Here is an 11,424-nt window from a genome sequence, read left to right on the forward strand (position 1 = left end):
GATCTACCAACATAATAACATGACAGTGAGTAAGTTCGGTCGTGGCGCTCAAATGGGTCGTACCGCGCACGCAGCACGTAACTGCAGTTGCCACACCGCTTGCGTCACGGTGCAGGCGCGGGCGCATCTCTTCCGCGGCCTTCGCGACTAAACGCAATCACGCCCGTATGGGTGCGAACGTGCTACCGATGCAGTTTTTGCATAAAGCAATCAGCGTGAGCAAATGTCAAAGTTAATGACCGTGAGTGTACGAATGAAGTTTGGTGATGCGGTTATGTGGATAGATACTTAGCAAAGGTTTTGACATTAACATGCTAGAGTTATCATATTTACAAATAAACAGGATGCTATACTAAGTGGCAGGGGCATGAGCACGACCCTCTCTTTTTGCACTTGCAATGAACACTTAACTATTTAAAAAAAAACCAGAGGCAAACAGAACATTCGCCAGGTTGAGGAGGTTAAGAAGAGACTATTATTTTTATAAAAAAGTGTGAAAATCTTGTTTTTTTACCAATCAATATAATTAATAAATTACAGACTTTATAAACATATATTTTTATTTGTAATTAATAAATCTTTTTTAATAATAATAAATCTTTGGACAATTTCACACAGCGCCAGCTAGCCCCAAAGTAAGCAACTTAATGCTTGTGTTATGGGTGCTAGCTTAACGGATATACTACTTATATACTTTTTTTTAAATACATAAATATTATACATAGTCACACCCAGGACACCGAACCCGGGACCTCTCGGCATAGTAGTCCGTTCTGAACCACTACACCAAACGGCCGACATTAATATTTCATATTATTTGTAATTAGATTTTACCGCAATGTTTCATTAGAAAATAACCAACTGCGCAAACATCCGGACTGTTGTTTTTATGATATCGATAACTATTCGAATTAAGGGACATTAAACTATTAACACTATCTTAGTATACTTTCCTAATATGGTGTAAAGTATCCTGAGTTTCGCTATTAAAAGTAATCAAGTTCGATTTAAATTCTTAAACGTTGTTGCTTCATACAATTATACCTATCTATGTATTTTCAAAGTTATTGCGTTCAAAACGTATTGCTTGGAAAATATCCTTGGCTAAGTACGAGGATGGAACTACCGACCCTCGAATCGGCAGGTATACCATTGGGCTATTGTCGCTACAGGTATTATCATAATCATAATCATAATATCTTTATTATTATTTATTATCCTAAATAGACCATCTGACGTCTAAATAACGGTCTAATTTTCTCAGACCCTGAGTAAACTCTACTATTATTTCAATAAAAAATTCGAGAAGGAATGTGTCAAATGATAAGCCATGCGAGATATCTCCAAAGCCTTTAGGTGTAAGCCGTGCCCGCTGAATCCAGGTCCAGTTTCTTGATAACATACCAGGGTCTGTCTCAAGTACGTATAATAGTAAACATTTAAATACGCTCTCAATGATGAGAGTGACCAGCCTGAGGTTACATAAGCTAATGGAGCTTATACTGACTCGTGGGCGTTAAGGTTGAATCACGACGATTTCAGACAGGTAATGCATCATGATTGTATTCCTGATTGTGTCATTTAGCTATTATGTATTTATATTTTACTATGATAGATTATATGGTAACACTAATCCCGCTAGTATTAAGGCCGTCAGCGAATGCTGGTACGTAACTACTGTCCAGGAACTCTGACTAATCCCAGGTTTCAGGCAATAAATTGTAAATCAATTGAAGGGGTAAGTGGACAAAGGTGTTATCTGACAAAACTTTTTTGCATGAACATAGGTTTTAAGTGATGATAAAATCGACTAATGAGCTCAAAAGACGCAAATTTTGTTACGTGTCAAAAATACAGACCTTAACAAAGGTGTTATCTGACAAGCATTCATACATTTCAGGATTCAAATGTGGTATGAGCAGATTAATATTTTCAAACACTCATAACTCATTTTGTTAGTTAAGACCTTTGTCCACTCAACCCTTCTATTATGTCAGATTCATGAATTCTGAAGTAGAAAAATTATGATATTTTGGTCAACCGGTTGATTAGAAACTGTAGGGAAACTCCTAGGGGGCCTGTTGATGCTAGACCCTTTGCTACTCATATGGCTTGCACCCATTTCTTAACTATCTTTGAATTTTAAATTAAATTCGGGTCATAGCATGGGTTTCCTCTCATACAAATTGTGCTGTCTATTTATAAACAATAACAATATGTCTTCCTCAATAACTAATAAGGCAGTATTCTGCCAATTTAGGCAAATCTTTGTTATTGATTGCTTACACAAAACCAGCTTTAACCTTTTATCGCTACCTGTTCTAGCCGAGAATGTAGGTACATTCGATGGCATATCAAGCTTAGTATGGCGGTATCTTATGTTAGACGTGATAGGTGCTAATTTGCAGCAAGAATGTACAGTCTGATATGCTGTTGTCTGTACATAGATGCATGTGTCAAGATACAACAAAAAGTGAAGGCCGGGATGAGTCAAAGTCATCAAACATTAGAGAGCCCGAGGCCGCCATGTCGCACGGTGGGCTGATATTAGAGCTTCATAGACTTAGCGTCGCTCAAAAATCAAGCGCCGAATTTTGAAAAAATAAATATGCCAATGTGTTCCTTTACCAAAAAGGAATATTTTATGTTATGTAACGTTTCTTGATAAAGTTATTATTTAATAAGTTATTGACAATTTCCTTTTTTTTTGTATGGAGCTCAACATTTATTTTTATTTTATTCGTTATTCTCAAGCTTTCTTAAGAAATTGACTTTTGTATTATGNTCGGCCGCATGCTAAACAGCTGTCGACGTGTCGAAACACCTCGTTATCCAATTGCCGACAAGAAAACACACATTGCACTACTGGAAATAATTTCTTATTGTCAATGGTATTTATTAAGATAAAACAACACACTCGCCGACCGTATCGCATCCTCTAACAATGCATTATGCAACCTCTTTCTTGTCGTCTACAACTATTTGTATCGTAACAATTAACACTATCTATTGCAATGTAAACAGTTGTAATTAATGCGAATGTAGAACACTTTCGTTTTTGCAAAAGAAACGTTTTGGTTTATAAGATCGAAAGGCAGTGTTTTGTTTATTTTTAGGCGAGAGTTCGAAATCAATAAGTGTCCAAGGTTATTTTTTTTTATTATTTCAGGTTTAAAAAAACAGGCTTTCTGTTGCTGGGTCGTTGGAAAGTGTTCGGTGGACCGGGTCGGTGGGCGCGTGCGATTATTAATTGCGCCACCTTTAAGGTCGAGAATTGATTGATGAATTCACTTAAATGCTCTATTACCCTCTTACTAAGCAGACTTTATGGTCGTCGTAAATGGGATAATTATTATTGATCCTAAAGAATAAACTATATCGTTAACCTAATTCGCTAGTGACATTAGCTCATCTAGAATATGTTTCATCATGCTAAGATGGTGGATTTTGAAATGACGAACGTATTACATTCATTCCGTTCTAAGCTATAAATCATGTTTAAAATACGAAAATTATTGTAAGTGCAGGAACAAGTAATTCTTTACAGGTTTGTGGAATAATTTCTTAGATATTCTGAGATAGGAATGCTGCACCTACCAGATGATCTCTTAAGCGTGACTAGACTTCTGAATGCCAGATTTTGTAAATACCGTCTTAAATAACATCTGATATACCAGTTTCAATAAATAGACTTATTAATTGACATGGTGCAACAAGTTAACGTACGAATTCAATTCATGGATCCAAAAGGAATGAAGTTATAATCTAATTAATTATGGATCACTTTTATTAACTTTTAATTGCCATACTTCTCAGCAAAAAATTTTCTTTAGTTTAGGAAAAAATAACTAATATCATCTCATAATCAATTCTATCATAATTAGGTACCTATCTATTATTTTCAATGCCAATTTTTTTTCTGAAGCACTTACCATAAAAATATCAACTCAAATTACTACAGTCATGATGGAATTTTGACATTCATAAAGATGATTTCATAATGTTCTTGCAATTAATAGACGCCTAATACTGTATCATAATACATGAGTAAACGTAGAGTTTTCTAATACAAGTACCTACACGTGACTTGCAAACTAAAGTTTTCACTTGAATACGAAACAAGATTGTAGAGACGTAGCTAGTCTAGTTATCTAACATGTTTTTGTGATTTTTTTCACCTAGACGAGAGTGGGTGTATGTTGGTATAAGGCGAGTCTATGCAATTTGAAGGTAAAGTATGTTTCCTCATCACTATTCAGTGACCACATAATGCAGCCAATCGAATTATCCTTCAATGCAAGATGTATAGTAAACTACGCGACTCACTATGACTGCAAAAAAATACTATGATAACGGAAAAGAAATCGAAATCGATGAATATGCAATCTATTTTGAAATAGAATTACTAAATTCAGAAAATTAGTAAGTACCTACGGATTAAACGATGACGATGACAGCAAATCAAGTTAATACCTAATACTAAGAATTTGAAATTTGATTTTGATTGCGATATATGTAATTATGTATATACATACAGGATAGGGACTCAATTATATGCATTTTTCCCGAAAAAAAAAAAGTATTTAATGTTACATTCATATTATTAAGTTAAACGAAAAGGTTCTCATTAGCGACTTCGATATTATGGGGCAGGTATAAAAATACCCTTTTCCTGGTAGCACACACTCTCATTTATGTACCAATATAGGCACTTAGTGTTACCGTCGAGTTTAGCAATCTAAACTGAATATGCATGAAGGCATCCGAATAAAAAACGCCAACTATAAAGCCTTCTAGTAGGTTTTATCGTATCCTATGCATTGCAAATCAGATAGGGGAAAGTAAAGTATGCGTATGGGCAATTCGTGAGTTAAATACGATAGTTGATATAACTGCTTTCGTCTACCATAAGTTATGCCCATGAGGTTCTGCGATATGTATTCTGGTTGTATCGATACAAACGTTTAGCGTCAACGTGTTTTGCATGAACTTTAGCTAAAGTCTCTTCGAAAATGTATAAATCTAAGACAGATTTGCCTAATGAGGTCCGGTTGTAATTATGGTCCATCTTTTAAAATCACTTTTATTGTCATTAGCCTGTTTTTTTTTTCAGAAAAGTAGAGTTAGCAAAAGAATATTTTTTTTTTCAGTAACTGTCAGTTCAAAGACATGACTTATTGGCAAGCAGGCCATATTAGGCGACCCAACCTTACTTGTTTTATACTTTTTCGATCGGATTAAAATGTTGTCCTTTTAAACTTTTAAATCCACGAGGTTATGCGGTCATTGAACAGGTACAATACAAGTGTTACAGAAAAGAGACAGTAAAATATGTGGACCAATAAAATTTGTGGACCAATAAAATTTGTCCTCTTACTGTTTAATCATAAAGTATATTTATGGTCAGTACCAATGCAACAGTCTTAATAAATGGCATGCGGTGCATACAGGCAAGCAGGTATTACATACCTGACCGTATTTTACATTTGGTTGATGAGTACTGACTGTCTAACTACATAAATTAAAGTATTTGATGCATTTTGGTTGTTAGTTAGAAATTACAAAAACAAAAAAAAACGAATGCCAGCGACTGATCGATGATCCAAAAAAGTTGCGATTTTTTGTTAAAATTATTACCTGTCACTTTATGTCTAGTTACTGTAAAAATATATACTAATATTTTCCAGTATTAAATCTAATTTATTAGTATTGTGTCCGTGTTGTTGTTAAATAACAGATTTATAAGCTGAAACAACTAGTCCAGCATGGTCTGTTACGTATTTTACTGGTGTATTAATAATAGAGCTGCGCTAAGATATTGTGATAGCCGTACTCGTACTAGTGGCTATTCAAGACACGACACGTGTCCACAATAAGTAAGAAACCAAACCAGTTCTGTTGATCCGATTGCAGGCTGCCTAATCACTAGGCTGGTTGCCGACTGGCCGGGTGACCACTTGCCCTCAAGCCTGAGGCTGTACTATCGACTCTTATATGAACTACAGTTATTGAAACTTATTGGCAAATTCATGTTCTTGTTTGCTGAATTATCAATGTCAAACAAAGATGTGGCTTTAGATAAGATATTGTAAACTAACGCCCGTACTCACAAACGATACTTGCTCAAAAGTGAAGCCTAGCTTATGGAACGCACAGCGTTGAATAGATTGAAGTTCTGTGATTGGTTCGTATGTCATCCTATGCGTTCACGCACACTGTGAGACCTCATATTAATAAGGACGTAAGATAGTGTTTGATGTAGTGAGTATTGCTATATTGGGTTATTGCCAAAGTTCATTTTAAACATTGATTTTATGGAATTAAACTAGCNTCTTACTATGGCAAACTCCACCGCGCATACAATCCTGCATCGCGGTGACGAAGTTTTTTACCCTGCCCAGTATATATAGACAAACCAAGATTGTGTAAATTAATTGCTCTAACTCCTTATGGTGGTTGACATTTAGTGAGTAGTTGAGCCTAATGATAGATAAGAATACAATCTGAATGCACTTGAAAACAGACCCCTTCTACAGGGTGGAAACGATAAGTGATCTCACTCGATTATTTCTAAACTATACAAGATATCAATAAACTAGTTACTGATCCTGAAAGTGCTTCATAAGCTCTATCGAACGGTATTAATAATAGGTTACAGAATAAACTGGATCTATCCGAAAAGCTTTATAATATTATAGTAAAAGTAAAAATAGTATAGACTAGCCAAATATTAATAGGTTACAGAATAAACTGGATCTATCCGAAAAGCTTTATAATATTATAGTAAAAGTAAAAATAGTATAGACTAGCCAAATATGGAGGGTCTAATTTTTCAATCTTTATGAAAATAAAGGAGTTTTTCACGGGGTTGTGGGTATTATCAACTATGTAGTGCATGTTACCGAATAAATATTTACTTATACAGGGTGTTAGGTAAATGGGTATATGAGCCGACACTAGCCCATGTTAAAATGGTCATATAAATGGTATGGTGAAGTCAGAAAATTGATATCTTCATTTTAATTATTTTAATTTTCATACAAATCGGATTTTATAATTTTTTTTTGTTTGAAAATTTAAAAAAATAAAATGATGATAACATATTTCTGACTTCATCATACCATTTATATGACCATGTTAACATGGGCTAGTGTCGGCTCATATACCCATTTACCTAACACCCTGTATAGATGACTGTGACAGTTACAAACATATTATGGAAAAACGTTTTATAAATATTCTAGTCGAAATGTTCATACTCTTAAGACGATATTTTACACTATGTTAAATATACTATTGTATTTGCACAACGAGGTCTTAAAATGGAAACATTGTTTTAGTGTCGATATTGGCAAAAAAATCACTTAATTGTACCTAGATACTATTTTGCTATGATTTACACGGTTTAGTGGGTTTAATTAGAAAACCTTGACTTTAGAGAATCTTGTTTATAAAGTGTAGATAATTGATTTCTTGATTAATTAAATGGGTACTAATTGCATTATCGTTGTCCCCATTTCCTCATATCAATTTAATAAATAAACGACATTCGTAATTTCTCTTTTGCTAAGTTCTAGTATCATTGATTATGAAAGCCAATAAGCGTTTGCTAGTTGTGTATGTACTACATCGAGTCTCCTTAAGAGTTGATATTACGCCCCTGAACTAGTAAGTCGCTACTTTCGTCACCTCATTAATAAACCACTATGTTGAAAACGATACAAACGGCCGCAGCAAACGGGAAATTGTTTATAATTTGCCCTTACATAATGTACATTTACAGTACTAAAACCTAGATACTCGTACGTTTAGCATAATATGACAGACTAAATGAACTGCATAACAACAATTTATCAGTATTGCATTCGGCTGTGGTAATAGATGATTTTATTAATCATTATTTATGTAATTATTGTTAATATAAGCTTATCGTACTAGAAAATGCACTTGGTAGAAATCGAATGCATACGTGCAGGGGTCAGTATAAGTCATGAGAAAAATATCTCGTGAATAGAGCTACAAAAAATACGATGCAAACAATAATTAAGGTTCTATCGTTTTATGGTTTAATCTATGTTTAGTTCCAGGGTTAAACTAATTTAGATGGAATGTAGGTAGGTATACTGATATAATTAATAGATGCAAAAAAAATCTCTTTCCGCACTGAATTATTAACGCGTTTACCTTACATATTCATAATTAGCCTTGTACCTACGTTATGCTATGTTATTTATTTAATTTGTATGTTAATTAAGTCTAAAAAATATTTATACTTACGTTCGAGTGAGTGTAACATCCAATTTTGCCGGCAGGTGGAACAACTATGAAATTGTCAAAATTTCATCAACGTACAAACTCAACTTGACATAAAATCAAAGCACGAGCAATAGGAAAATCACAACAGTTTTCTGACGGTATCCATCAGGGAAAGGTCCAAGGTAAACACGAAAACTCGTTTGTTTCTGGGACCGGCGCAAACGTAAGCATAAAAAAACGAAAGAGCGATACGTAGTGCCGCGCTGCAAGAGTTGGCAAAACTGACGTACGCAGCGCGCAGGCGCCGACAAGGTATTGTTAAAAGTTACTTTTACTTGTGCGCGGCGTGCTTGCGACTCTAGGCTGCGCGCGAGACCTTGCGGTCGTCGCCTTGCAGCCGCTCTACCACGTAAGGGAAAGAGAAAAACAGAGGATTCGCTGCTCCGCACGTGATGGAAAATGCATTTTTACTATGAACACCTAGGAATATTTGTGCAAGATTAAGGCAAATTATTGCTATGCAAAGTATTGGTCACGGTTCATTGAAATTGTAGGCGAGTGTTGCTTTATTTCCTTGCGTGGTGAAGGCAGGGAACGGAAAAAATGTGATTACTAGGCTATGTGCAGGCGCAGCTCAGGAATGTGTTCAAGCAAAGAGTTATGAACAGCTGTTTTGTATTTGTTTCGCGACGTTTATGGTAATTTTCATTCTTCAATTGTTAAAATATGTGTAACGTCGAAAAGGCGTGAATGTGTAGATCTATTGGAAAACATAATATGCAAATGTATGATCCAATTACTGAGCCTATTGGGAAATTCATATAATCTGTGATATAATAATTATGCACTGGCTCACTGGACGCTTGGGTAATTTTAGCTGTACGTTTTTAATTATCATTGTTCGTTCAGCTACGATTCAAGGATCAAGAATCGATTGTTCATATTTCCTGGTGAGCAAAAATTTGGCGTCCTGGAAAAAATTAAAGTTCGTGACAAATTAGTAATATCCTTCGTGGTTATCCCCGAACATGACAATGGACGATGAATATTATTAAAATGAATAGTTTTCCTAAAACTGTGACTGATTTGTGTGACCGATGTCAGGTTGGTAGGTACCTACCTATCGTTTGAAACTTGTTGACTCATTTCGTTGCCTTCACCCGATGAAACGGATAAGTGTTAACCAGTTGTCGTCAGGACAAGAACTAGTTTACATACTGTTATTGATACCGACGATAAGGATAAATCATGTGCAGCTAGTAGCAATCCTGAATGAGCTTGATAGAGATTGAATTCTTAGTTGATTTTATATTATGTTAGTAAAGTTCCAAGTGACCATGTAAACTTTTCAATTACACAGAAGGTAGGTAGGTACGTTATTTAATTTTTTTTTGCAATAAAAATATAATCAGTCTTAACAAAGGTCAGCAAATTTGTAATTTGATAAATAGAGAGACAAATGACATAATTATTTGTAATTAGTATGATATTAGAAAAAACCGTGTGTAGGATAAAAATCTATGAAATTAGCAATTTCATAGATTTGTAAGTTCAAATAAAATTTGGCTTTATAAAAGCTCTTTTACACATAATATATCATTAAAATAAAATAAAATATCTTCTCAGTTATATTACACTCTTGACAGGATGGTCGAATTAATTATTTTTAAATGAAAGATGTAGGTATATGAACACCTCTGTAATATTACTTTAACGCTTTATCGAAATTGGTCAATTTCAGACTATTATTAGTTTATAAACTGCCTTTAAGCCTTGTCAAAATTTGAAGCGAAAATGTCTTAAGAGCCATTTTACATTTTCGTGCGAATTTCTAAGATTTTGGAAGCATGAATTACTATCTTAAGCAACACCCAGAGATTATTTAATAACTGCGAAAGATAGGTAGATCCTTGTTGTTGACCATTAATGAAACGAATTTACTAACTGTCTTTATTTTGTACTTAATATATTTTACATATTATACCTATTCGTGTTTCATTATTTGTATCCAGGGTCCGATGATGGAGCTGTAAGGGGCAGATTTATTTTTCACTATGTGACTGTCTTTATTTTGTACTTAATATATATTTTACATATTATACATATTCGTATTTCATTATGAATCGAAATATAAAAGACTTAATAAACTCTATTAAAAATTTAAATTATTTATTCAAGTTTGAATACCTCATTCTACCTTAAAATTAATAACTTAAATAAAGTCTTAATACGGTCACGGCTCAAGATTTTTTTGTCCATTTCAGCGTTCTTTTTACTCTTTTGACGTTGCGTTGACAGCTTTTACCTAAATTCGCGCGGAATATTTTTGTGAAATGGCTCTTAATGAATATTTCCCAAGTAAAGTGCGCCTACCGGCAAGGTTAATCAGCTAATTTCTTCTCGCCTAAGCTCTATGGAATTCATGTTGCAATGCTCAAGGGTTTACATCAGTGGTATTGTTTGATACTGAATGATGGAGAGGCAGTCTGGTGCGGTCGTGCTCTCCGCGGCCTCGCACGCAACCCAATGATCCAATTTAGTCGATATGCCGTATCGATTAAGAAATTATTATATGCAAACCATTTCACCGAGCGATTGAAGGTTCAAGAGCGCGTTATCGTCTATCTCCCAAGGTTGGCTAATTATATTAATTCGAATGTGTTAGGACTCATGCTATTGTCTATTATCTACTGGTGTAGAATTAGCTTGAGGCAAGTTTTAAGGCATATGATTTTTTATAGTAGGGTTGAAATAACCTAGGTCATGACCATGATAGACTTTAGTATCCGTTAGAGGTATCTTACATGACTTAATTGGTTGGATCAGCGACTTATTGTGCCCTCCGAGTCAGTCAGATTGATATGATTTAAGAAGAAAATTCATTATAGAAGATCACTAGCATTGTATGATGATATTGAAGCAAATATCAGTACGGACAGTAAGATTTAGAAGATAAAACAAGAAGATTACTGAACTCATTGATAAATATAAACAACTTACAAAATCTAAACAATAAATGTTATCCAATACAACCCGTGTACGTAGTGAATATGGCTAGACGTTTACTACACGCACTTCCAATTTTCATTGAATTTTGACCTACTTTACGTAAGTACGCTATGGTTTTACCCATAAGGGTCCCACTTGCGTGCACAAAATTGTGTGATA

General features: G+C 34.5%; 1 protein-coding gene across 1 annotated transcript in view; it reads right to left on the reverse strand.

Annotated features, from left to right (window-relative positions):
* LOC114361783 (mucin-5AC) overlaps positions 1 to 8,581 on the reverse strand; it is a 65,135-nt gene extending 56,554 nt beyond the window's left edge. Inside the window, exon 1 of the mRNA XM_028316965.1 lies at positions 8,278 to 8,581. The gene's annotated coding sequence lies outside the window, so the exon portion shown is untranslated. The remainder of the gene's footprint in view (positions 1 to 8,277) is intronic.
* Between the last annotated feature and the right edge of the window lie 2,843 nt (positions 8,582 to 11,424).

Source organism: Ostrinia furnacalis, unplaced genomic scaffold (assembly GCF_004193835.3).
Source record: "Ostrinia furnacalis isolate ACB-3 unplaced genomic scaffold, ASM419383v2 OfSCF0375, whole genome shotgun sequence".
In the NCBI taxonomy this organism is placed as follows: Eukaryota; Metazoa; Arthropoda; class Insecta; order Lepidoptera; family Crambidae; genus Ostrinia; species Ostrinia furnacalis.